The sequence below is a fragment of the Narcine bancroftii genome, chromosome 12 (assembly GCF_036971445.1).
Source record: "Narcine bancroftii isolate sNarBan1 chromosome 12, sNarBan1.hap1, whole genome shotgun sequence".
NCBI classification, from domain to species: domain Eukaryota; kingdom Metazoa; phylum Chordata; class Chondrichthyes; order Torpediniformes; family Narcinidae; genus Narcine; species Narcine bancroftii.
This window is the reverse complement of record NC_091480.1, coordinates 74,468,784-74,495,223: the sequence shown is the minus strand read 5'-3', so window position 1 is coordinate 74,495,223 and position 26,440 is coordinate 74,468,784. Positions and strand designations below refer to the sequence as shown.

At 44.3% G+C, this 26,440-nt stretch overlaps 1 long non-coding RNA gene and 1 pseudogene across 1 annotated transcript; one reads left to right on the top strand and one right to left on the bottom strand.

The window, feature by feature from the left end:
- Positions 1–755: 755 nt before the first annotated feature.
- LOC138747103 (uncharacterized) lies at positions 756–11,241 on the bottom strand. The gene is made up of 3 exons (XR_011347308.1): positions 11,126–11,241; positions 4,168–4,282; positions 756–823 (listed from the first exon to the last, which is right to left on the bottom strand). It is a non-coding gene; the product is annotated as an uncharacterized lncRNA (long non-coding RNA).
- Positions 11,242–12,752: 1,511 nt separating this feature from the next.
- Positions 12,753–18,355, top strand: LOC138746660 (uncharacterized; annotated as a pseudogene).
- The last annotated feature ends 8,085 nt before the right edge of the window (positions 18,356–26,440 follow it).

Below are 26,440 nucleotides of genomic sequence, written 5' to 3'. Positions count from 1 at the left end.
AAGCCGCTTTCAGGTGGCCAGAATCCCTGACTGTCAAGCTGCTTATTCTACCCCAATGCAGCTGTAGGTATATTCTCTGGCTCGGAGAATCCCCCGTTGCACCTGAAAACAGCAGACCACAGGAGCCGGCATTCACTCAGACGCGGCTCTCCTTCAGCCGGCACGTTCAGGTGACAGAAAGGCGTCTTCTCCGCGGCCACCTGAATGTCCCAGCTGCACTCCCCCAGCCACGTCTGCCAGCGCATTGTCTGCGTCTGAGCACCTGAAAGCGGCTTAAGAAAGTGGTGCATTGGTTGAGGTGCCATCTTTCCGATGAGATATAACATTGACACCCTATCCATTGCTCTTGGAAGATTCCTTCAAAGTATCACAAAAGTATTACCCACCCCCCACGAATATCCTGGTTAATATTCATCCCTTGATCACCTATCGATAAAAAAACAATCCTATTTACCCCCTTATTTGTGGCTGGTGATTAATGTGGAAATTCTATGAAGTACTCTGAGGTTGTGAGAAATGTAAATAAAAACCATTCTTCAGGCATCAGTCACCATGAATAAGACCCTGTGGAGTGTGGACGCAGTGAAGTTATGACAAGCAGACTGGGAAGGATTAGTCACTGGAATTTTGGCCCTATTTTTCTAAAATATGTCCTTGAATTCTTTGTGCAGAATGATGTTTGTAACATGTAAATAAATTACATTGGGCAAACTGAATCCCAAATTTACAAAAGATTTGCACTTAAACAGCTCCTACCTGATCTTTGTCAGGGCAATCCAAAGTGCTTTTCAGGTATTTACACGTTTTAGAAATGTTTTGACTGCTGTAATTTAATGATAATAATGGGATGAAACACAAAAGTCTGCAAATGCTGTGATTATAGTAATAACGCAGATATGGTGGAGGAAGTCATCAGGTCTTGCAGTGTCCATAAGAAATAGGAGCAGACATAGGGCTTTTGGCCCATCGAGTTGCTCTGCCATTCAATAAGATCACTGATTGACCTGAAGATAGGCTCATCTCTACCTACCTGCCTTTTCCCCATTTTCCCCATATCCTTTAATTCCCCTACTGTGCAAAAATCTATCCAATCTATCTACTGTCTTCACTGCTTTAATGGGCAGAGATTTCCACAGATTCACCACTCTCTGGGAAAAGCAGCTCCTCCTCATCTCCATCTTAAATCTACTCCCCCGTATTTTGAGGTGATGCCCCCTAGTGCTCGTCACACCTAGCAGAAAAAAACCTTAACTAGTTCTATCTTACCTATTCCTTTCATCATTTTATACATTTCTATAAGATCCCTCTCATTCTTCTAAATTCCAGTGAGTTTGGTCCCAGACGACTCAATCTCTCCTCATAGGCCAACTCCCTCAACTCTGGAATCAACCTGGTGAACCTCCTCTGCATGACTTCCAACGCCAGTGCATCCTTCCTCAAGTAAGGAGACCAGAACTGCACGCAGTTGTCCAGATGAGGCCTCACCAGTGCACTGTACCGTTTCAGCATATCCTCCCTGTTCCTAAACTCAATCCCTCGAGCAATGACAGCCAACATTCTAATTGTCTTCCTGATAGCCTGCTGTACCTGCAAACCAACCTTTTGTGATTCATGCATCAGCACTCCCAAGTCCTTCTGTGCAGCAGCATGCTTGAACTTAAGTAGTAGACAGATCTTCCATTTTGAAAAGTGAAGCACTTCACATTTACCAACATTGTGCTCTATTTGCCAGACCCTTGCCCACATTTAACCTATCTATACCTCTCTCCAGACTCTCCACATCCTCTGCACAGTTAGCTTTTCCACTCAATTTAGATACACTGCGCACAGTTCCCTCTTCCTGATTGTTAATGTACATCGTGAACAGTTGTGGTCCCAGTAGTGACCCTTGTGGCACACCGCTCACCACTGATTGCCAACTAGAAAAACATCCATGTATCCCAATCCTCTATCCATGCTAATACATCACCCCCCCAAACTTATCAAATGCCTTCTGGAAATCCAATTAAATAATGTCCATCTGGTACCCTCCATCTACTGCCCTTGATATAGAATTCCAGTAAATTCGTCAAAAGGATCGGCCTCTGCCTGATGAATCTATTTCACTCCAGATTTCTCCCTATTTATCCTTTAATGATGGTTTCAAGGATTTTCCCAACTTCAGATGTTAAACTAATTGACCTATAGTTACCTGCCTTTTTTCTACATCATTTTTGAACAGTGCCGTGACATTTGCCATCTTCCAATCTGCTGGGACCTGCCCTGAGCCCAGAGAATTTTGGTAAGTTCTCACCAAAATGTCAACTCTAACTTCTGCCATTTCTTTCATTACTCAGGGATGCATTCCGTCAGGGCCGGGGGGGCTTTTCTATCTTTAGGCCCTCAAGTTTGCTCAGCATCCCTTCTTCGGTGATCACTATTGTATGTAGGTCCTCACTTTACTATTGCATGCATGGCCTCTGTCTCTGACATGGCAGACACGCCCTCCACCGTGAAGACCGACACAAAATTGTCTCTTAAAGCTTCTGCCATTTCCTCATTACCCAAAACCAATCCCCCTTTCTCATCCTCCAAGGGACCTACATTCACTTTAGACACCCTTTACCGCTTTATATAATAATAAAAACTTTTACTGTCTGTTTTTATATTTTGAGGAAATCCTTTTTATATAATCTACCTTCCCTTTCTTTATTGTTCGCTTTGTGGTTTTTTGTTGCTTTTTAAAGTTTTCCCAATCTAGTTTCCCACTGCTCTTGGTGACTTGGTACCCACGAGGTTTTAGTTCAATGCCTTTCTATATTTCGTGAGTTATCCAGGGCTGGCTGTCCCCACCCTGACTGTCCTTGCTTTTAACTGGAATATACTTTCATTGAGCATTGTGAAAAATCTCTTTGAAAGTCTTCCACTGCTCTTCAACCCTACTGCCATATAGCCTGCGTTCCAAGTCTACATTGGCCAACTCTTCCCTCATGCCTTTGTAATTTCTCTTGTTTAGGCATAACACTGATTTTACACCAAACGAATGCACCCTTCATTTGTATGAGAGGTTCAATCATACTGTGATCAGTCTTCCAAGAGGATCCCTGACTACAAATCACTAATTTTATCTGTCTCATTGTACAGGACCAGATTCAAGGTAACCTATTCCTTTGTAGGTTCAGTAATATCCTGTTCAAGAAAGATATCATGGATCCATTCTATGAAGCCCTCCTCAAGGTTGCCCTGACCAACTTGATTGAGCCAGTCTATGTGCATGTTAAAGCCGCCCACGATAACTTAATTGGCTTCCGATTTTTCTTGGTTATTGTCTGCGCTACTCTAATGTTATTATTGGGTGGCCAATGGACCACGCCCATCAGAGATTTTTCCCTTTATTATCCATAATTTCTTCCCAGATGGATTCAACACTTTGGCCATTAGATCTTCGATCATCTCTTATTATTGCCCTGATCACATCCTTAACTAAGGGTATTATCACACCTTCCTGCCTGCCTTCCGTATTATACTTGATATCCTTAGATATTTAATTCCCAGTCCTCTCCATCCTGGCACCACATTTCTGTGATGACCATAAATTATATTTGTATTGATTTGTGCCACTGGTTAACTGACCTTGTTACAAATAGTACAGGCATTCAGATAAAGTCTCCTTATGCTCATTGAGCTTTTAAAATCTCTTAATCTGTCCCTCTTGCACTTGCTTTTACTTTGTTATTTTTTTTATCTTTTGACTTTACCCACACATTTCCCTTTTACTTTATTCATCCTTCTCCAGTCTGTTGAAAATGCCCCCCCCCCCCCTTCCCTCCTCCTCCTCCTCCACTACTATTTAGGTTAAAGCCCTGTCCACCATCCTAATTATGCGATTTGCCTGAATCCAGGTCCCATCATGGTTCAGATGGAGCTTGTTCCCTTTGAACAGTTCCTTCCTTCCCTAGTACTGGTACCAAATTCCCATGAATTTGAATCCACTTCTCTCACACCAATCCTTGAGCCATGCATTTATCTCCTTAATCTTCTGGATCTTGGGCTAATTTGCATGTGGCTCATGAAGTAATCCAGAGATTACCACCTTTTTGGTTCTGTTTTTTTAAATTTAGTCCCTAGCTCCTCAAATTCCCTCAAAAGAACCTCTTTTCTGGTTTTACATATGTTGCTTGTACTCACATGGACCATGACAACTGAAACGTTCTCTTCCCAACGCAAATTCATTTGCAGGTCAGATAAGATGTCTCGAACCCGGGCACCAAGCAGGAAAAACAGCCTTTGGAACACTCCATCCCTGCAACAGAGAACTTTGCTTATTCCCCTTGCTATACTATCTCTGAGTCCGACTATAATCTCTTCTCTCCCCCCTCTTGAATGGCTTCCTGAACCACAGTTAGGCCTGCTAATCCTTCCTATATCCCCCACTCTCATCCACACAGGGAGTGAGAATCACAGATCTGTCAGGTAGCGACTCCTCCAGCACTTTCTCTTGGGTCCCACTACCTGCCCCAGCCACAATCATATCCTCTTGCCCCTGACCACAGACCGAATTTGAGGCAGCTGTTCTAGTGGGTATGACTACCTCCTGAAACAAAGTTTCCAGGTATCTCTCCCCTTCCATGATGTGATATATCTTTACCTCCTATGGATGCTGCGACCTGCTGAGTTCCTCCAGCAATTCAGTGTTTCCACAATAATAATGAGATACCTATTTTAATCATGTTGAGTGTGAGATAAATATTGGCCATAATACAAGAGATAACAAGGTAACACCATGGAAGTTTTTCACATCTACTTATGAGGGACTTGGCTTTAACAAAAGAGCGGTGGATGAATATTTTCCAGGGTATGAGGGAAAGAGTTTCTTCCATTGATTCTACCTATGGGATTCTTTTCAATGCAGGTGAGGCATAAATGTAATATCTCAACTTTAGTGCCATGGTGGAGTGTCATCTAGAGAGGAAAATGGCTTGAGTCACCAGGACTAGAGTTAAGGCTTACAGGCAAAGATTAGATGGGTTGGTTCTTTGTTCTCTAAAGTGTAGGAGGCTGAAGGTGGTGATCTTATAGAGGTTCATATATTGAGGGCCATGAATAAAATCAGACTTGTTTCATAGCAGAGATATTTTTAAAACTAGAGGGCAGAGGTTTAAGATGAGAGGGGAAAGTTTTAAAAGGGACATGGATGGCATGGGACAATCTTCCAGAGGAAATGAGAAACATGCACAATGTTGACATTCAGAAGACATTTGACAGATATATGGATAGGAAGGGCTGAGAAGGTTATGTACCAAATGCAGGCAAATGGAACTAGCCTGAATGGCAATTTGGTCAGTATGACTCTATGATTGTTTGAAGAGAGAGCTACCTCTGAACTATACTCTCAGGTGAATGATATAAATATATCCCAGTGGACTGCATGAAGCAAGCCTTGCTCAAATAAACTTGGTGGCTGATTCTCCACTCCCTGCACCAGAGTGGCCTATTAACCTATGTGGATGGGCTGTGGGAGCACCCATCCTGTTCTCGTTGCTACCACCAGGTTCAGGAACAGCTGCTGCCCCTCCACCATCAGACTCCTCAACAATAAACTCAATCAGGGACTCATTTAAGGACTCCTACTTTTGCACTTTATTGTTTTTTTTCCCTCTCTGTATTGCACGGTCAGTTTGTTTACATTTCTTTATTTATTGACATGCACGTCGAGACAGTTTTGTTCTTTGCACTGCCAATAAGTGGTAATTCTGCCGCGCCGGTAGGAAAAAGAATCTCAGGGTTGTATGTGATGTCATGCATGCACTCTGGCAATAAATTCTCTGCCAGAGAACTCGGGTGGGGCGGAGGGGAAGGTGGTAGGGAAGGCATGTGGTCACTTCTTGCAGCCAGATGAAGATTAGAATGGACCCTTCTATCTGTGCCTGGCCCCTACATCCCTTAGGAGTTACAGAGTGCCTCCCACTTCCAATGAGCTAGGCGCATTTTACCAATTTTCAAACTGATGGGGATGTTAAGAAAATAGTGTGATACCAGCTTCCCAAAATGCCTTCTTCTTAGCCAGTGTTTATCCTGATCAATGATTGACCAACCTCAGGATGGATGGAATGCTGCAAGAAAGTGAGCAAGTCAAGTCGATTGCATAACATGGAAGAAACAGCATTCTCCTGTCCTCAGTGAAAAACACAGACATAACACACATAGAGACGTAATTACATACAAATAATCATTCATATCTACAAATAGATAAATAAAAAAATAAATTTTGTTTCATATTATGAGAGTCTCGGATGGTCAGTGCGAGCAGTTTCTTTGGTTGTTCAGTGTTTTCAGTGCTCATGGGAAGAAGCTGTTCCTCAGCCTGGTGGTGTTGGGTCTGATCCTCCTGCATCTCTTCCCTGACGGGTCCAGCTGAAAGATGCTGTGCGCAGGGTGGAAGGGTTCCTCAATGATTTTGCACGCCCTCTTCAGACAACAATTCTGTTGTTGACCCCATTGATCCGCTCTGCCACTCTTATGGCCCTGTGGGTTGATCTCCAATCCATTTCTCTGCAGCAACCCTACCATACGGTGATTCAGCCGGCCAGGTCGTACTCAATAGGGCTCCCGTTGAAGGTTGACGTAATGGGGGCTGGTAGCCTTGCCCACTTGTCTTCTCTGGAAGTGCAGTCGCTGTTGCACCTTCCTGACAAGTGAGGAAGTGTTATGTGTCCACGATGAGTCACTAGTTAAGTGGAGTCCAAGGAATTTGATGCTCTCTGCTTTCTCCATTACAGAGTTATTGACATGTAATGGAGGGTGGTCATTCCTAATCCTCCTGAAGTCCACAATCATCTCCTTCATTTTGTCCACATTGAGACTCAGGTTATTCTTCTTCTTCTTCTTTGGCTTGGCTTCGCGGACGAAGATTTATGGAGGGGGTAAAAGTCCACGTCAGCTGCAGGCTCGTTTGTGGCTGACAAGTCCGATGCGGGAAAGGCAGACACGGTTGCAGTGGCTGCAGGGGAAAATTGGTTGGTTGGGGTTGGGTGTTGGGTTTTTCCTCCTTTGCCTTTTGTTAGTGAGGTGGGCTCTGCGGTCTTCTTCAAAGGAGGTTGCTGCCCGCCAAACTGTGAGGCGCCAAGATGCACGGTTTGAGGCGATATTAGCCCACTGGCGGTGGTCAATGTGGCAGGCACCAAGAGATTTCTTTAGGCAGTCCTTGTACCTCTTCTTTGGTGCACCTCTGTCACGGTGGCCAGTGGAGAGCTCGCCATATAACACGATCTTGGGAAGGTGATGGTCCTCCATTCTGGAGATGTGACCCACCCAGCGCAGCTGGATCTTCAGCAGCGTGGACTCGATGCTGTCGACCTCTGCCATCTCGAGTACTTCGACGTTAGGGATGAAAGCGCTCCAATGGATGTTGAGGATGGAGCGGAGACAACGCTGGTGGAAGCGTTCTAGGAGCCGTAGGTGATGCCGGTAGAGGACCCATGATTCGGAGCCGAACAGGAGTGTGGGTATGACAACGGCTCTGTATACGCTTATCTTTGTGAGGTTTTTCAGTTGATTGTTTTTCCAGACTCTTTTGTGTAGTCTTCCAAAGGCGCTATTTGCCTTGGCGAGTCTGTTGTTTATCTCATTGTCGATCCTTGCATCTGATGAAATGGTGCAGCCGAGATAGGTAAACTGGTTGACCGTTTTGAGTTTTGTGTGCCCGATGGAGATGTGGGGGGGCTGGTAGTCATGGTGGGGAGCTGGCTGATGGAGGACCTCAGTTTTCTTCAGGCTGACTTCCAGGCCAAACATTTTGGCAGTTTCCGCAAAGCAGGACGTCAAGCGCTGAAGAGCTGGCTCTGAATGGGCAACTAAAGCGGCATCGTCTGCAAAGAGTAGTTCACGGACAAGTTTCTCTTGTGTCTTGGTGTGAGCTTGCAGGCGCCTCAGATTGAAGAGACTGCCATCCGTGCGGTACCGGATGTAAACAGCGTCTTCATTGTTGGGGTCTTTCATGGCTTGGTTCAGCATCATGCTGAAGAAGATTGAAAAGAGGGTTGGTGCGAGAACACAGCCTTGCTTCACGCCATTGTTAATGGAGAAGGGTTCAGAGAGCTCATTGCTGTATCTGACCCGACCTTGTTGGTTTTTGTGCAGTTGGATAATCATGTTGAGGAACTTTGGGGGACATCCGATGCGCTCTAGTATTTGCCAAAGTCCTTTCCTGCTCACGGTGTCGCCATCATCACCCTGTACAAAAACAAAGGCGAAAAATCAGACTGCTCAAACTACAGGGGAATCACGCTGCTCTCCATTGCAGGCAAAATCTTCGCTAGGATTCTACTAAATAGAATAATACCTAGTGTCGCCGAGAATATTATCCCAGAATCAGTGCGGCTTTCGCGCAAACAGAGGAACTACTGACATGGTCTTTGCCCTCAGACAGCTCCAAGAAAAGTGCAGAGAACAAAACAAAGGACTCTACATCACCTTTGTTGACCTCACCAAAGCCTTCGACACCGTGACTCAGGTTATTACTCTCACACCATATCACAAGACTTCCACCTCTTCTCTGTCATCGTTGCTGATGAGGCCAACGACTGTAGTGTTATCTGCAAAGTTGACAACACTGTTGGAGCTGGATCTGGTGATGCAGCCATGGGTCGGTAGCGTGAACAGAAGCAGGTTGAACACACAGCCCTGAGGTGCACCAATGCTCACAGTAGTCTTTCCATTAGGAAGTCCAGAATCCAGTTACAGGACCTACACCCAGGAAAATGATGAGCAAGTTAGCTGATAGCAAGCTGGAGGACCTGAAGTCAAATCAAGACCCTCTAATGTGATAATTGAACACGCGTACCGGTTTGTGTCACAGCTAGGTTCCTGAGATTGCATTGCAGTCAGTAGCATCCACCCAGCCAACTGTTGTTTCATATAATATATGCAAGAGTGTGAGAGGCTTAAAATTTGAACAGTTGGCTGCCTTAGCAATTCTTATCTTCCGCTCAGCCACCAAATGTTGCTGTTAGGGTTTCTCTCTTCCGTGCCCCCTGTGTAATTTTACCATTCACTTTGCATCTTGCACTTTGCCAACAAATCTTTTACTGTCCATTTTGTTCTTCCGCTGCTCACATGTTAATCTTCTGCTGTCAAGTGGATTGGAGTCATTTGTTGAAAAAATAGACATGATGCACGATTAGAGTACACCATGATACCAAAAGATAGAGATTAGTTCTCAATCTGGGCAGAGAAGAGGCAGATGGAGTTTAATCCGTGCCAGTTTGAGGTGTTGCACTTTGGGAGGTCAAATGCAAGGGGAACATATGCAATTAATGGCAGGACTCTCAAAAGCGTTGATGTGCCGAGGGTGGTTCAGGCCCATTGGAAGTGGCTTCACAAGTTGATAGGCTGGTACAGGAGGTGTATCATATGCTTGCTCTCATTGGGCAGGGAATGGAAAATAAAGATAAAGAAGTTAAGTTGCATCTATATAAAACTTTGGTAAGGCCTCACATTGAATACTGAGTACAATTCTAGTGGCCACGTGACAGGAAAGACTTTGGAAAAAGGTATAGAGGAGATTTACCAGGATGTTGGAGGTTGATTCTATGTCCAGCAGTGCGCCAAGTTATAGAAGACCCAAGTTGTGAAAAGCTGACCATGCAAATGCTTTCATGAATCAGTAGTGAACGATTTGTTGGACAAACAAATAATATGAAGATGTTCAATTTAAGAATGGATTGAAAACACGTGGATGGTAGGTCAGCAGTTTCAACCTATTCACTTTCAAACTGAGATCTTCAACAAACCACAAAAAAGGGCTGGAGGACGTAAGGAATCATTCCTGACAAACATCAGCTGTCTTTTGCTTTCCAAGGATGCTGCGTGACCTGCTGAGCTCCTCCAACACTTTTGTGCATTGATCCTGTTCTGTAGCATCAGCAGACCCGTTTAACAAACTGAAATCATGCTGGATTTCGAAGCACATATGATTTAAATATCAACTTTTAAAATTTAGACATTCAGCACAGTAACAGGCCATTTCGGCCCACGAGTCCGTGCTGCCCAATTTGTACCCAATTAACCTACAACTTACAAGTTTCAAATGGTGGGAGGAAACTGAAGCCCCCAGAGAAAACAAAAGTAGACATGGGGAGAACGTACAAACTCCTTACAGACAGCGATGGGTGTGAACCCAGGTCTGGTCCCCATCGCTGGCGTTGTAAAGGTGTTGTGCTAACCACTACACTAACGGTGCCGCAACGAGTTATCACTTTTGTCAAAGCAAGCCACCACAATTTGATACATTTTTAGAACCTCACTGTGGTGATGTATTTCTTGTGACATCCAATAATATTCAATGGATGGTGTTAATGGACAGTACGACATGGCAATTAAAAAGCACAGGTGATTGTCAGATTAAGTACTGTGCTTAATGTAATTGCAGATTCTAATGTCAACCTCAGCTGTTAAATAACAATGGTGGATCACTTTTTCATCACTGATAAAATGATAAAATGGCTTGATAAGTAGAAATATGCAACATTTATGAAGAAGTTGTAAACTTGATCTGAACTTAGCTTCAGTTACCCTGATCAATGAATAACATTTTCAATAATCTCTCTTTATGTTTCAATCCATTTACAAACAAAAAAGTAAGAATCGCAGGCTTTATCATCAACCTAGCATTTGGGTGGGAAGATCTCCTGGGGGAGAAAAAGTACCACTTGATAAGTCAGGAAGAGGAGGCACAACTATTTGGAGCAATGGGGCTTTTATCTTGGTTTTGGGTTAAATTGTTCATTTCTGACATTTATAAAACCGGTTTACAGAGAGTTTTCAGGAACAGAACCCTAACTTCACCGAGGAATTGCTTGTGTTCTTCAGCAATGAGCAGATGGAAAACAGTCAGAACTATTTCTTGGTTAACCTTCCATTCTTTGGAACCATCTTCTCCCCATTGTTAAGTCTGGTTGCCCCAGAGCAGTATTTCTCCATTTGTGGACCATGGACAACTTATAGGTTTGGTAAAAGTTTGTGGCAAAGACAAATATTACTGATGTAAAAAATAAGTAGTATGTAAAGCAAGGTAAATAGTAGGTCTGGAGACGCAGGGGTCGAGTGCAATACCCGAAAGTGGTGAGAATCTCAGCAAGTCACGCACCATCCATAAGAATTAAAAGACCGTTGACGTTTTGGGCCTGTGCCCTTCCTATTGGAGATTTCTGTGGTGTTGGGGATGGCAAGTGTCGCTCTCAAGTCTTCTCCAGATGTTCAGAGTTGATCATCTTCTTCAGGATTTACTGGTGTGATGTCATTTAGATTGTCACTCACTATGTCATAATCAGCCTCCTCACATTCATCCATTATGGGATCTTTCCCTCCATCCCACCATAACGCGCATCACAGGAGTTAGTTTGCTATTGAGGAGTGATCTATGTGGAGCTGTCAGAACCACCCTTGAAGTGGAACTTCAGACCATACAGTCGTACAGTTTTGCCAAGATCTCATCTTTATCACCAGTGTTAAGTCTGGTCCCCAGTAAATTGAGAATAGGGTGTGTTCTACAAGTAAACAAGAACTCAGAAGCTTAAACTAGATGAAACAAATATTTTGATGTCTCCTTTCAACTGGTGGTGCAACTGGTATAGGCCTTGGGAAGTCTAAGCTCATTAATGATATCACCAACCTATTTAAATAAGCTACGCCTATGATTTCCAATTTCCACTTCCTCTGACTGTGTACATTTTTTAAAGATCTACAACATCTATTCTAGTGAGAAGAAGATGGATGCATGGTTTACTAAAAGGACTCACATACTAAGTGGCAGCACAATTTTAAAAATGTAAAGTTCCAATCTTGTTTTACTGAGCTTTCACCTTGCCTTTGGGATGGGAAGTAAAATGTCATTGAATTGAGTTGAATTGAATAGCTTATTGCCACGTGAACCCTGATTCAGTGATTTGTGTGTTATCCAGGAAAGTCATTTCATACATAAGTAGAGCAGGTAATGCCAAGTGTAGTTTTAAAGTAAATCAAAGAGCAGAGGGTCTACTGTTACAAGACAAACTACTGGGTGTAGAGAAAAGTACTATCAAAACAGTGCAGGGTATGACCAGTTACCAAAAAGAGGTCCATCTTTGAGCCTGATAACAGCAGGAAAGAGACTTAAGGCAGCATGGTTAGAGCAAAGCTGTTACAGCACCAGTGCTTGGGACAGGGGTTCAGATCCGCCACTGTCTGTAAGGGGTTTGTACATTCTCCCCGTGTCTGCATGGGTTTCCTTCAGGGGCTCCAGCTTCCTCCCACCTTCAAAACGTACTGGGGATTGAAGATTAGTGGGGTGCAATTGGATGGCACGGGCTCATGGGCCAATAGTGGCTGTTACCAGGCTGTATTTATTCCTGGCTTCTATTGATCGGTGGAGCAAAAAGCAGCATTGAACGAATTTGTCAGTTAATGTGGATTACAATGGCTATTATAAGGGACATTTTCAATGAAAAATATAATTTTTACACAGAAGACTCTGATAGAAAAAATGTGACAAATTCAGAAATAGTTTTATATAAACAGGAAGGAGGCCATTCTCACCATCCAGTTAAATAACATTAGAACTGTGCTCAGCTCTTACTTGGTGCCCAACAAAAATGAACTAATTTCAGATATATAAATTCCAAGGGCTGGCTGCCTTTTGAGGAAGACAGCTCAGACTTCAACTCACTGCACAATGAGGGTCGGTTTTGTTCATCATAACCTGCCAAGAAAGAGCTTATTTTAGGATATTCTTTCACATGTGGAACAAAGTTCAAAACCATCTGCTGGAGCTACAGAGGGAGAAAGAGAACCGTCTGCATTTCGGGTCAGAAGCCTTCATCAAGACTGCAAGCAAATTCCTGCATCTGCAGTCCCTTGTGTGTCTAAAGTCCTATAACAGAAGACTTAAAGATTTTAGAAATTTCCATTATCTCACGAGACATCAATTCTTATTTGTGGACATTGAGCACCTGTTGCAGATTTTATTTCTCAAAAGAGAAAACAATAATATAAACTAAGGATAATAATCTTGAAAGATTATGTTCTTTAGTAACTGGTCTCGATATAATTAGAAACAGGTTTGTACATTGCTTATGAATTCATGTTAATTTCCATTGCCATTTAAGAAATATTTCAGGGTGATTGTGCAGGTAGAAATTAACCAGTGTTCAGCACCAAAAATTTATATCTATATAACTATAATTTGAGTAAAAGCACAACGCTGGAGAAACTCAGCAGGTCAAATAGTGTAGCAAAGATAAAGATATATAGCCAATGTTTCGGGCTTGAACCCTTTATCAAGGTATGAGCAAAATGTAGGCAGATGCCCGAACAAAATGGTGGGGGGTTGAGGGGCAGGGGGAGGAGCACAGTCTCAGAGGCAGAAGGTTATAGGTGGATAAGGGAGGGAGGGCACAGCAGCAAACAGGGGGAGGGGAGTAGCTCTGTGAATGGAGAGGGAAGGGAGTGGAGAGCTGGAGGAAAGGAGACGGGGGATAGAGAAGAGAGAGGAAGAGCGGGGAGTGATCTTTACTCTATGAGGTGCACTGTTTGGCCTGCTGAGTTTCTCCAGCATTGTGCTTTTACTTCAACCAAGGAGTCTGCAGACTCTCCTGTTTTACAACTAAAAATTATTAAAAGCCTTCTCTTCTTGATCTTCAATTTGCTCTTTCATTGTGACCCTTAGGTTAAAAAAAATCTCTGCCTGACTCTCTCTTAGTTCCATCACCTCATCACCTCAGGGCCTACTTGGAAATGCCAATACGCCTTGCCTCCCCCACCCTTGCCCCCCCCCCCCCCCCCACCGCACTGATCGCCAGTGTCTCATCAGGTTTTGAGTCAGGCAGGAGGACGTGGACACTTTGCTTCGCTCTCAGCAGGAGATCGGTGAGCTGCAGCGGATGGGACTCCTCCACCTTGGTCTCTCATCTTGGTGTCATGTTTTCTTAAACCTGTGACAGCATCTTGACTCAGGGCCATGTGCGAAGGAAGAAAAATCTTTGTATTACTTGTCTTCCCTCCGAGGATGAAAACAAAAGCTTTTAAGGTGAACTTCTGTCTGAATTCAGGGAGGAAAATAGACTCGACCACAAAGAATGTCACAACGGCAGGTTCTGTTTGAATGAATACTAATACATGTAAGATTCCATTTCCCCATATTATGACCATATCCCTCCGCTTCATTCCTATCCACTTGTCTACACCTCTTCAGCATCATATTTGTATCTGCTACAGTGAGAATAAACCCAAGCTGTGCAATGTTTCAAAAGTTGTCCATTCCAGGCAACATACTGGTAAATCTTCTCTACCCTCTTTCTAATCTACACCATCCTTCCTGGAGTGTGGTGTCTGAAACTGTACTCAATAGTCCAGTGTTTTGCACAGCTTATGAAAACAAGTACCATCGAATGCCTTTTTCACTAGCATTTCAACTTAAGGCCACTGTTTTCAAGGAGCTTCAAGGTCTCGGTGTAGATCAACACGCCTGAGGTCCCTGCCATTCACCGAGAATAGAAGTGAAACACAGAAGCCTGCAAACTTACTTATATGGTCCCAGCAGTGATCCCTGCAGTGTATCACTGGTTGGAGACTTCCAGTCAGAACAAAAGCATCCCTTGGCTCCGAAAGTGCCACTCTCACACCCACACCTTCTCCCTCACCGTGATCTCCTGACCACTGAAGTCAGAAAATAACTGATGCTTGAACTTACTATTCACAAGCCAGTCTATTTTACAGCATCTAATCACCCTCTGTTGGAATTGAGCAGCATCAATGGGAGAAAACGAACACTTGGTGCTTTAAGCTGGAACCCAGTGAGCACAACTTCAGATACAAGCATCTGCCATCTTCCGAGTGCCTCTAAGCAAACAGAATTCACAATTCAAACTCTTGCAAACTCTCACAATAAAAGCAGGATTATTTTGCCAGCAAAAATGCAATTGAGTCACATGCAATTACATGCATGAAATCAACACTGGGTGTGATTCCCAGATGATTGAACTGAGCGTCTTCATTCCATGGAGCTCATGATGACACTGACTCCTATCAAAACACTGCAATAGTTGATTTGCCTCCACAAACCTAATATTTTTAGGTCAGACTTTCTGAGATGCAACACCACTCACATGGCAATTGGCCCATTTATAAAACTTTTTTATGCCATTGCTATTTGCCAGTTCAGAATACCCTAGTCATTACCCATGACACAGCAATGACAGTCAAGCGATGTGAAAAGCCCCTCAGAGTAAAATTCATTGTAAATCTGTACACAGTAAATTGTACCCTTTACACAGGAGTACACAGCCGGGCGACACTAATGGCGACGCTCCTTGCAGAAGGCAGTTTCGAGTAATATTACACATTCTCTACGATTACATGACAATAAAGGAATCTTGAATCTTGACTGCTGGAGATAACACGTTAGACTGCCCGCAGGAAATCCCTTCTCACTGTACCATGTATAAGGTGACAAATAATCTGAAACTTAAATACAGATCATCCATGATCTCATTGACAAAACATGCTAACTGGCATACAGGGGTCCCTACATTCCAAAAAACTGTTGGAATTTTCCCACTACACTGCAAGGATCATTCTGTTCTTTGGCAGTCACTCGTGCCCGAGTGTTTGAGGTTAATCGTGTACCGACTGGTGCTTGCGTAGGAGCCCGTGTAATTTTTATCTGCTTCCATGTGCCCATTCAACTCATATTATCATACTTCCTGATGATTTAACACAAACCTCATCCCAGCTGGTGTCGAATTCTCACATCACTGGGTGTGACTGCTATTACAGCGAGCATGTCAGGGGGGAGATGCAGGTGGTGTCAGATGGGGTGCTAATGGGAATCATTTCAATAGGATCATTATTACAAACAAGCTGCCTGTTCCATATGGAACGCCCGACTGCCCTCATTTTCATGCCTGATGAAAACAGATTAATTAACTGTGTGGTGTGGGATTCTTTTCATAATCTTACATGGGAAATTATTTTTTTAAGTTTAGAGATAACAGACCCTTCAGGCGCAAGAACCCAAACACATGGGATCAATTAATCTACCAAAACAGTAGCATGGATCTCCCAGTGGCCACCCACCCATTCAATTCCCCTTCCCAGTTCCATGCTGACATGTCTGTCCATGGTCTCATGCAGTGTCGGACTGACATCACCCACAATTAGGAGGGACCACAGTCTGGATCCTCTCCAATCGGATGGCATTAATATCGACTTCTTCGGTTTTCATTAGACCATTACCACCTTCATCCACCTGTCTCCTTTCCTCTAGTCCTCTCTCTTCCCTTTCCCCTCTTTGCCCTTTCACAGGGCCAAAATCAATGATCCTCTTATCATATCCAATTAACACCTTAGTTTGTGTTCAGACCTCCTCTCCCTCCATTCTCCCCCCTTTGTCTCTAGGCCTTTATTGAGATGCCTGCCTGCTTTTGGCTTATACCTTGAAGAAGTGCTCAGCCTGAAAGGTCAATCGTAAAGGTGGACGCTACGAGACCAGCTGAGCTCCTCCAGCATTCACTGTGTGTATTCACTACAATCACGGTGTCTGCAGACTTCCGTGTTTCACTCGATTGACCTACTGACTCCACGCGTCTTTGGTTCGTGGGAGGAGACCAGAGCACCCGGAGGAAACCCACATGGTCATGGGAGAACCTACAACTCCTTACGGACACAGCAGCAGGTTTGAACCCGATTCATTTGCACTGTCATTACGTTGACCACTACACTACGCTAACCGTGCTGGCCTATTTCTATTATAATCTCAAAATTTGGACATTTCTTTATATCTTGCATTCCTACACACTTATTAAATGCCGTCATCACTGCCCCGAAACCTTGACTTTTTGGAGGAATGTTTCTGAGGCAAGGTCACAGGCCATTTCACCCCACATGCCCGTGCCACCCAATTACACCCACTCAACCTACAACCCCCGGTACATTTTGAACAGAGGAAAGCAGAGCACTCAAAGGAAACCCACACAGACATGGAGAGAGTGTCCAAACTCCATTCAGATTCCAACCCCGGTCCCAATCACCAGCGCTGTAGCAGCGCTGCGCAAACCGCTATGCCAACTGTGCCACCCATTTGTTTTGTGGGTCTGAGCATCTTCTCCATCATCAACAGCTCCCTGGCTCTGTCCCAACCTGCTTAAAACGTGCAGTGGTTCAGTTCCTCCTGAAAAAAACCTAACCTTGACCCCCACTATCGCCAAACATTACAGGCCTGTTTCAAAACTTCCTTTCCTCTCCAAAGTCCTTGAAAAATACTTAACCAACTATCTCCCTACCTTTATCAAAATAAAATAACGTTTCAGTCGAGATACAAAGCCCACCACGGCACAGAGTTGGCCTTATTGAGGGTATACAATGACCTACTCCTCACCATGGATTCGGGCGGTGCTGCTGTTCTAATGCTCCTAGACCTCAGCACAGCATTCGACACCGTCTATCATGATAGACTGTCTCCAACAGGAGGTCGGCATCATTGGAGTGCCCCTGAGCTGGTTCAAATCTTACCTCAGTGACAGGGCTTCCAAGGTCAACGTGAGCAACTACTCATCTGCCTCAGCCACCCTCTCCTGCAGGGTTCTGCAAGGCTCCATTCTTTTCTCACTGGACATACTCCCCCTCAGCCATATCATGCAGAAACATGGCATCTCCTTCCACTGTTTCACCCAACTCTACCTCCCTCCAAAACCAGATGACCAATCGAAAATCACCAACTGTCTGGAAGACATAAAATGCTGGCTGGCCCGCAACTTCCTCCAACTTAATGAGACTAAATCTGAGATCATCCTATTCGGCCGCCCCCTAATTTCACCAAAATGTTACATGACTCCCCAGGTAATCTTTCCACTCGTATTAAACCCCACATTAAATCCCTGGGGGTCTATTCGACCCTGCCTTCACATTTGACAAACAAGTTAACGCTGTGGTGAAGGCCTGCTTTTTCCAGTTCTGCGCCATTGTTTAAATAAAACCGTACCTCCCATTCAAGGACCTTGAAAGGTTTATTCACGCCCTTATCGTCTCATGTCTGGACTACACTAACTGTCTGTACACTGAGATTAGCCAGTCCTCCCTAACCTGCCTCCAATTGGTTCAGAATACCGCAGCTAGGGTCCTGACAGGTGCCAAGCAGAGGGACCATATCACTCCAATTCTGGCCTCCATCCAGTGGCTGCCGGCGGGGCTCAGAATTGACTTGAAGCTGCTGCTATTTACATATAAGGCCCTCAACGACCTTGCCCCCCCCCCCACCCCATATCTCCAATCTGCTTACGCCCTACTCCGCTCCCAAGCAGCTCAGGTCAGCTACAACAGGACATCTGGCTGTTCCATGCACTAAGCGCACACATAGGGGAGACCGGGCTTTCGCAGTTGCAGCCCCCAAACTGTGGAACACCATTCCCCTGACCATTAAACTAGCCCGCTCCCTCCACTGCTTTAAATCCAGGTTAAGAACATTTCTTCTGTCGTTAGTGTTTAACGTCTGAAGCCCTTTGTATGTTCCTAACGTCTTAATCCACTGTTCTGTAAATAGTTGTACTAGTTTCGATCAATTGCCTTGGTTTGTACAGCACTTTGGTCAATGCAAGTTGAAAAAGCAGCTATATAAAGAACTTGAACTTGTTTTGAAGTGACGTACTGCTGTCATGCTGAAGAAAATAAATCTAAACTCTTTGGTGGATTGCAATAGGCCAGATGTCGGGCCTAGGATATGGGAGGTGCGAATGGCGTGCAGGGCTCCCGATAGGCCTCAGGCATTAACATCTGGTTTGGAATGAGGGGCTGAAGAGGGTGACTTGAATTCTGGAGCTTGGGTTCACTGCTGGAACAGACACCTAAATTAAGTTATTTATGAAGTCTTCATTGGCTTACCAGTGAGTGTATTTTGAGGTAATTATTCCTGATTTAATTAATGAACCAAATGTAAATACAACGACTGTTGGAGTGAGAATTTGAACTTATGTCACTGCATTAATTGTGCTGACATCTGGATTTCTAGGCCAGTAATTTAACCAGGAGTGAAGCACAAAAGTCTGCAGATGCTATGGTTGCAGCTTTTATACTCAGTCTTTGATGAAAATATCTTGGTTGTACATCTTTATGGACGCTGCGAGACCTGCTGAGTTCTTCCGGCATTTCTGTGTTTTTACAGTAATTTTACCATGATGCTTCCAGTTGGATTTTTCTTTCAACAAAAGTACCCATCTCCTGTGTAAGAGGCAAAAACTTGAAGTCAGAGGTCAGGCGACCACTCATGAGCACCATTATGTTGGTGCTACATTTGTACTAGGCTTTTGTGCTGCTTCGTTTTATTTTCAGCACTTAGAAATAAGCTCAGCAGGACACGTCAATCTAAAATCCTGTCATTATAATCGTAGCAGATTGTGCCAAAAGTGCAAATGTTATGATAATTCCCACATTAGAGGAGATCTGGAGCTAATATCCTTAAAGACCTCTTGCATTACTTGTTGAGATAAAAGGGTGAAATCCTCCATTTTTTTCACTAAGTTACCACAGCGTGATCCAAAGACAAACAGTAGGCAGGCTGACAAGTGAGTCATATGGAGCAAATAACCACTTTCCATGCTGTGTTCCCAATAATACTGTACCACTCCCAGCTGTCCGTGCAAGGGCAATCTGCTGACCACACCTGGGTGTGGAAGCCATCAGATCATTCTTCCTGATTCCGAGGATGAGCTCATTGGCAAGAGTGATGACCCAGACCAATCCGTCCCTGATAAAATGAGTGTTCTGATCGTTATCAGCCCACTGTTGTCTTTTTGTCCCTGTTGGTGAGAAAGGGGTGGCAGGGTTGGGGAGGGTGTGGGTATCATTGGACGGGATAGATGGAACAATTCACACATCCATCTCAGTTTGAAACTGCTCTCAGATTTAAAGCAGCAAGCCAAAGTGTTGCTCATTTCAAAACTAAACAGCTACTCAGTGAGCTGTGAAACACCACCCCCCCACCCCCACCTCCACTCCACCTATCCCTCATCCCAAGAAGGATCCTTGACTTCTACCAGTTCTAACTACAGTCTTCAAAGTGCTCCCCCTCAGTCATCTGCTTGGAATCAGGATATTTTCAGTGTGACTTTGTCCACATGTGCTTTACTTATGCCCAATAACACTGTGCTGCTTTTCACTGAATCAATCTCTTTCTTTACAATGACCGACTGTTCCCACTGAAGGATGTGCACGCAGAGTGGATGCAATAAGGTTTCATCAGCCTGATTCCTCGGTTGAAAGTCTGCAGTTGCTGTGGTTGTAGTGAAAGCACAAAAATGCTGGAGGAACTCAGCAGCTATTGCAGCGTCCACAGTGCTAAAGATATATAACCAACATTTCAGACCTGAGCCCTTCTTCAAGGGATTGTTCTCTGAAGAGAAATTAAATGGAATGGGCTCTTCCTCTCCAGAGTTTAAAGAATGAGGAGTGATCTCATTGAAATATACAAAATTTCCAGAGGTTTAACTGTGTATATGCAGAGATAATGTTTCTCCTGTCTGGACTGTTTAGAATGGGATGGAACTCCCTTTGTGGCACATCTCACTCACCACTCATGACACAATCTGCCTGGAATCCACCAAGTGAGGGCTATGCCGATTCCTCTAAGTTATCAGGCACTGGGCATTCCGCAGAACCACTTTACAGAACTCCCTTTGGGTGACCTATGGCAAAGTACAAATTTCCTGACCTGAAAATGTGATTAATGTCTACTCTTTCAAGTGAGTCCCAGACCTTGGAGGGGTCCTTGCCCTCTTTAAGTGTGAAGTCTTGAACCCACAACACACAATCTCAGTGACTGAAGCCCAGAGTCCTTGTTATGAATTTTGGGTTAGGATTAGGGGTATGTGCATGAAAGGGACAAGGAGGAACCCACAAAATCATTGATTCACAAAGTAACCCATTATAGAAACAAGCCCTTCAGCCCAACTCATCCATGCCAACCAAAATGTCTATCGAAGCGAATCCCATATCCCTCTAAACCAGGGGTAGCCAACCTTTTACATTCAAAATGTTGATTTTTTCATGCACGTGTTCAGATTCACCATGCAATTCTTGTAAAAATATGTTAATATTCAGCATTTTTACATGCTATACTGATTTAATAGAAAAACAAGATAAATATTACTTACCTTAATGTGACTTTTCAGTCTGTTTTGATTCTGTTAAAATTTTAGATTTATTCTCAGTAAGGCCCATTTCTAACTCGAAGCTACTTGAATTCCTGTTGTAGATATTTTTTTCTCCAAATCGGCTTTTGGTTAACACTTTCTGCATGAGTAGACTTACGTTTTTATTGTTATTACTGGGGTGCAATGCGCCATTTCTAATTATCCATTGCGCCACTTTTGGCGCATGCATCACAGGTTGGCCATCCCTGTTCTAAACCTTTCTATCTATGCACCCTTCTAAATCTCTTTTACAAATTGTAATTGCCTCTGCAGCTCGTTCCATATGCCCACCACCTCCTCAAATCCCCTTTAAATCCTTCCTCTCTCATCTTATGACCTCCAGTTTAAGAGCCCCACCCTCAGAACCAGTCTGTGCCTATCTCCCCTATCAGCACCCCTCATTTTATAAACCCCTCAGTTTCCTGCTCTCTGGGGTAAAACAGTCCCAACCTATCCAATCCCTCTTTATAACTCAATCCCTCCAGTCTAGATGATATGAATCTTTTCTGCACCTTCTCTAATGTAACCATATTCTTCCCATCCATTTAAAAGAATAACATCATGTTACAAATGTACCTTCATCCCCATAATTAAAATTTCATGCAGGTGTTCTCCAAAAGTGGCTACCATCATGACCTTGATGTGTATATGTTGTGGAAACCTTTTCACTTGCAATCATTTTGGGCTAAACATCTGATCAGTCCATTTCTTCCCCTGCACACCTATGCTCAAAGACAGTTTACAGCAGCCAGTCCACCTGCCAGCGCACATGGGAAGAAATGGGAGCACCCATAGGGTCTCATGATCATTCCCACACAGACGGTACTGGAGATCAGGATCAAGTCCTGCTTACGGAGCTGTGTGGCAGCAGCACTATTCCCCTGCCTCACTCTTCTGGAACAGTCCTCTCTTTCTCACGAGGCTATGGCTGCACCTGAACCCAAATGCAATCAATCATATGTTCTAAAGATCAAAGTGCAAGATAGAGGTGGAAATATATGGTGAACCTCTGCAACTTGCTACCACGGGTGGCTATGGAGACCAAATTGTTGGGTGAATTTAAGATAGAGACTGATAGCTATCTGAATAGTCAGGGTATCAAAGGTTATGGGGAGAAGGCAGAAGAGTGGGGCTGAGTGGGAGAATGGATCAGCTCATAATGGAGCAGACTCGAGGGGCCCACTTCTGCTCCTATATCTTGTATGGTCTTCTCTTGTGATGTGAACACGATTTGAGCAAACACCTTGCCTCAAGCGCCATCTAATAACGTAAAAATATGGAACTTGAAGCACGAACAGGCAAGACACTGCTGTGTGCCCAGAGAAAAACAAGAACAGCAGATGCTGGAATCTTGTGCGAACAATGGGAAGCAGGTCAAACTGCATCAGTGGGAAGAAATAGACAAAAAGCATTTCGATCAAGTGTCACAGTACTTAGTACCGTGAGACTGCTCCTCGGTACATCATTTATTCATGATCCACTGCCTTGTGCTGAAAGGGAAACAGAAATCAATCCATAAACATTGCTTCCTCCAGTTTACAAGCAAACAAAAAAAAACCATTATGAATGCAAGACTTGTTCGTGTGAGAATGCTGAATGAGATTTGAATTGTAAGCAGGCTCCCGCCTCCAGTCACCATGGCTGCTCATTCAACCAGCAATGCAAATGCTAAAAAGAGATGTTGTCGCTTGATACTATGGGAGGTTCACAGCATCGAGGTGTTGCACGCTGGCCTCGAGTTTCTTTGGGTAGCCACAGTGTATTTACAGTATTCTCAATAGGCTCCACTATGCTGATTTGGAAACTGTTAAATTCATCACCTTGGATGGAACTGTGTTGCACCAGGATGCCTCAAGGTTCAAAGAGTGTAATGAACCAATCTGTGAGTGGAGAAGATTCAAGATTCCTTCATTGTCATTTAATAGTATTAAATATTGCAGAAAATTGCCTTCTGCCTGCCATAAGGCAAAGAGTTATAGAGAAAGAGAGTCACTGAGTGTTCGTGGATTCGCCTTCAGCGCTCCCGCGGCCTCTGTGGCCCCACAGGCTCCTGTTCAATCAATTGGCAAACCTCTGACCCAATCAGGAAGACTTCAGCACCTCCTTACCCTCAGCACCCTCTCAAATTCAGGTTCCAATACCTAGTGGAGAGGGTGAGCAAAGGGTCTTCCTTTGATGTCCTGGGCTGTGTCCACTACCTTTTGGAGGGCTTTACACTAGAGGTATCGGTGTCCCTGTACCAGACAGTGATGCGGCCAGTCAGCACATTTTACACCATACCTCTGTAGAAATTTGCCAGGGTTTCTGGTGTCATACTGAACCTCTGCAAACTCCTGAGGAAGTAGAGGCGTTGACATGCTTTCTTCACCATGCCATTCGTGTGTTGGGTCCAGGAAAGATTCTCTGAGATAGTGACTCCCAAGAACTTAAATTTGCTCACCCTCTCCACCTCTGATCCCCCAATGTTCACTGGATCGTTCACCTCCGGTCTTCCCTTCCTGAATCAACAATCAGATCCTTAGTTTTGGTGACATTGAGTATATGGTGCAACAAGCAGACACAAAACACTGGAAAGACTGTACTACAGTCTTTATTCCACTTAAACTCCAGTTGAAGCATCTCGATGGCTCCACGTGTGTGACTGGCCCGGGAGGGGCTGGCTCGTCTATATACAGGTCGATGATTGACAGCCGGCCAGGTGGAGTCGGCCTCCCAGGTTGTCTACCTGCAAGTACAGAGGACGCCCGCTGCAGTAGGCTGGTGGGCACATGGCCCAGTGCTGTGGTTGTATCACCACAGAGTGAAAGGTAATTGGAGTGGTGGACCATTCTGCCAAGTTTTCAATCTCCCTCCTGTATGTTGACATCACCTTTCTTTATAGAACCCACTACTGTGGTATTGTCAGCAAATTTGTAGATTGTGTTATTGTTAAGCTACATTTGAGGGTGTGAAGTGAGTAGAGCAGAGGGCTAAGAACACAGCCCTGTGTTGCTCCAGTACTGATGGAGATTGTGGAGGAGAAGTTCTTACCAATCTTCACTGATTGATGTCTGGAGGTGAGGAAATCCATGATTCAATTACACAGTGGGTTATTGACTCCCAGGACTTGGAGTTTTCTGATCAGTTTTGAGGGGATGATGGCGTTAAATGCTGAACTGTAGTCGATAAAGAGCATCCTGATGAATGCACCTTTATTCTCCAGGTGTTCCAGGGCTTTGTGTAGAGCCAGTGAGATGGCATCTGTCAAAAACCTATTGCTAGATAGGTGAACTGGAACATATCCATGTCACCGCTCAGACAGGAGCTGATCTGCTTCAACACCAGCCTTTCCAAACACCTCATCACTGTTGGTGGATAGTTGTTAAGGCAGGTAACTACACTCTTATTGGGTACCAGAGCAATTGATGCCTGTTTGAAACATGTGGGTACCACGCTCTGCTGGAGAGAGATATTGAAGATATCCGTGAATACGTCAGCACCAATTTTTAATACTTGGTTTGGGCCAGATACTTTCATCCGACTCACTCTCCTGAAGGCCACAGGCAAGTCATCCTCAGATGCAGACTAGATGGGATCATCAGGGAAAGTAGGGGTATGCAGGGGTGGTTCTTTTCTGTTACTGTTGTTATATCAGACATAGAGGGCATTGAGTTCCTATAGGAGCGAAGCTTTTCCATCTGCTACTTCACTGGATTAGGTTTTGTAGCAGATATGGCATTTAGGCCCTGCCACAGCTGTCAAATGTCCCTTGTCATTTCCATTTTCATCTGGAATCTCCACTTCAACCAGAAGATAGCTATCCACAGGTGATATGTGCTCCTTCTCTATTGATCTGGATCTCTGGACCTAAAGGCCTATGATCTCAGCAGGATCCAGATTTCATTGTTCATCCAGGACTTCTGGTTGGGGAAAACCCTGAATGATTTGGTGGGGACACCCTCATCCACAGCTATTTTGATCATGTCTGTGACAGCCCTGGTGTAATCGTTCAGATTCTCAGCTGAGTCCTTGAACACGACCCAGTTCACTGACTTGAGAACATCCTGTAATCGTTCTTCATCCTCCTTCGACCACCTTCTAGCTGTCCTGATCTTTGGAGCGTCTCTTTTTAGGCTCTGTCTGTATGAAGGCAGAAGGAGCACAGCCAGGTGATCTGACTTGCTAAAATGTGGACTTGGGAAAGAACGGCAGGTCTTCCTTATCTTGGTGTGGCAGTGATCATGTGTGCTGGGACCTTTGGTACAGCAGGTTACATGCAAGTGGTGGTCAGGCAGGGTTTTCTTGACACAGGCCTGGTTAAAGTCGCCGACCAACATTTGTAATGTGTTAAGCTGGGCCGTCTCTTGTTCACTCACCACACCATGCAGCTCCGCAAGTGCCCGTTTATAATCGGCATTGGGAGGGATGTAAACTCCAGTGAGAATCAGAGAAGATAGAAGGATGTGAATTTAATCAAGATTTCCTCTAAAGCAGTAGAGCAAGAGTCTGACATAACCATACACCACCCAGTATTAATGAAAAAGCACACGCCACCCCCTCCCTTTTCCCGAATCCAAGTTCTGATCCAGTCTCTAAATGGTGAAACCGTCTGGTCAGATAGCAGTGTCCAGTGAGTTCTCTATTAGGCTCTTTGGCTACTGGTCAAAAGACATGAGCAGAAATAGGCTATTCAGCCCATTGAATCTGTCCCTCCATTTAATCATGAGCTCATCCATTTTCCCACTCAGCCCCACTGACCACTGAACATTACAGCACAGCCTTTCAGGCCATCATGTTGTGCCGACCTATATAAACCTACTCATCAAACTAAACCTTGTACCCATAACCCTCTATTTTACTTGCATCCATGTGCCTGTCTAAGAACATTTTAAATGTCCTTATTTTACCAACCTCCACCACACCCATGGCAATACATTCCAGGCACCCAATACTCTCAGTGTAAAAAACTTACCCCAATGCCCAAGAATTTGTCAATCTCTGTCTTAAATGCCACCCAATACTGGCCCCTGCAACCGCTTGTGGCAACAACTTCCACCGATTACCACCCTCTGGCTAAAGAGAAACCTCCACATCTTATCATCAAATATTCATTTACACCTGTCCCTTCTTGTTCTCCCCATATTCACCTCAACTCACCCTAAAATCAATCATCCACCTGAACACTAGGGCCATAAACAGTAACCAAAGTCTACCGAGATGCACGTCTTTACAATGTGAGAGCACCTAGAGGAAGCCTACGGTATCTC